Source organism: Suillus bovinus, assembly GCF_016758785.1.
Source record: "Suillus bovinus strain UH-Sbo-P2 chromosome Unknown EDB93scaffold_94, whole genome shotgun sequence".
In the NCBI taxonomy this organism is placed as follows: Eukaryota; Fungi; Basidiomycota; class Agaricomycetes; order Boletales; family Suillaceae; genus Suillus; species Suillus bovinus.
The window spans coordinates 69,171-71,209 of NW_024542150.1; positions in this window are offsets into that span (position 1 = coordinate 69,171).

Sequence of the window (2,039 nt, forward strand, 5' to 3'; positions counted from 1 at the left end):
CCTTAATGCCCTATACTGAAATACAACGAATGAATTGCCCCAGACATCTGATTCTATGTGTTTGAGGAGTTCTGTTGTCTGATCACACAGATGGCATGATGATGAAGCATTCACGAAGCATGAAGCCCAGATGGCCGATACATATCTCATTGGTCTGAGATACATTTTTATCTGTTTAAGCCACAGAGAAAGGAAATGAATGATGAATCACACGATCTTGTGGCTCATGCCTTTATCATGAATGAGCATGGAGATAGTAAGATGACTCAGAGGCGTGCTGAGGGTGAGTAGAAAATTAGAGAATGTGAGCCTTGATCTAGTAAGTAGAAGGCTTCAAGTACACCTGTCAAATCATTGATGAGGTGTCAAAATTTTACACACTATTGGAGTTGCACCATTATAGCATTGCACGCATGCAACTGTAGATAATTTGTTGGGTTTGCGTCCTTGCAAGATCTGTTGAGGCCCAACCTGCTAAGCATGGTCGTCAAAGTAAAGCACTGATCGAGATGATATGTTCATATATATATCCATCATCACCAGACTAGCAGATTGATCAATTGAATGACAATGCATTGCTTTCACTGCTGGCGTGGGTGAGTAAAAGTGGGAAATGAGAGTATACACTTTCAGCATTATAATAGCCAGTGTGTGAAGTGACAGTCAAGGTGTCTAAAATGGGCCTCATTCCATTATACAGCTGTTACCATGTTACGCCTCGGGCTCAGCCAGCAAGGCCAAAAAGAATGTCTTGAACACATCATGATTTCATATAGGGAACTCCTCAATTTTTGCAAGCTTGCAGCAAAAACACCCCGAAAATGGTGATGGAAATTCGTTGCCGACATCACCAACAACTGGAATTTTCCTGGTGTTCAACTGCAGTAGCTGTGTGCATAATACCAGTTTAAAAATCAAAATCAACTTGGAGCCTCTGCATCAAGCTCAAGGGTGTCTGTTGTTTGATTTTGCACAGCAATACTACTACTTTGTCTGATCAATCAAATACTGATCTCCATCATGCAGATTTAGGTGACAGGAGGGCTGAACAGTGCTATATCTAGCACGGACATTATTGTTGTACACCATCAACATTCCACACTCGCTCATACCCATCCCTCAAATATGTCCATGGTCTTAAATGATCCCACTTGGTGGCCATCAATTGATTCAAATATCCTTCTCAGTTATTGGATGGGTTTGTCCATTAGGAATTAAGATGTCTTGATCTAACTGACTTGCACTTTCACAGTTGCCACTGCCGTCGTGGTGGTATACAATTGGGGTGAGCAGGATGGTGTTTGAAAACTAGTACTGATATTCTCATAATATTTCCAGTACTAACACTGGGACAAGAGGTAGGTCGATGTTATTGCCGGAATGGAAAACTTGCTAAGAAAGGTGTCATAGATTGAACTGATCTGGGTGAGCGTCAGAGTACCTTATCAAAAGAAAAACGGAAGAATATGATGAATTTGCAACAGAGGCAGCATTGGTCTCTCATGACTGTGCTATATTTGGTTGTTCATACCTCATGTTGTGCTATAACATGGTGCTGACTCCCCAATGTTCTAGATACGCTATATTGCAATTCCATTTTCTGTGTACATGTCGAGGCCAACAAATTGACACCGTGCTAATAGCTTATCTCTGACAATTAGTACCGGTGTTCTGGGTATGTTTCATATGTGCTGTATGAGATTCTTCTGACCAGCGGCGCACAGTATATGCACCATTTTTCTCGTTGACAGATGCAGTGAGTATTCTGCAACCATGCCATTCCCATCCCATGAAGACACTCATTTGTAGGGGTGAGTGAAGTTCTGACCATTGATCTTGGCTCAACATAATAACTCAATAGCTGTGAGTGGGGGCTTTTGGTACTACGTGAGCGTTCATTAATTGGGTGTTTCAGGAAATATCATGTACTACGCACGGAATTGGATATATGTGGTTGTAGATGTCATGTTGTGCGGTGAGTTACCCAGTTGCAACACCTTTGTAACTGAATTGACTGAAATATGATGCAAGTCATCACA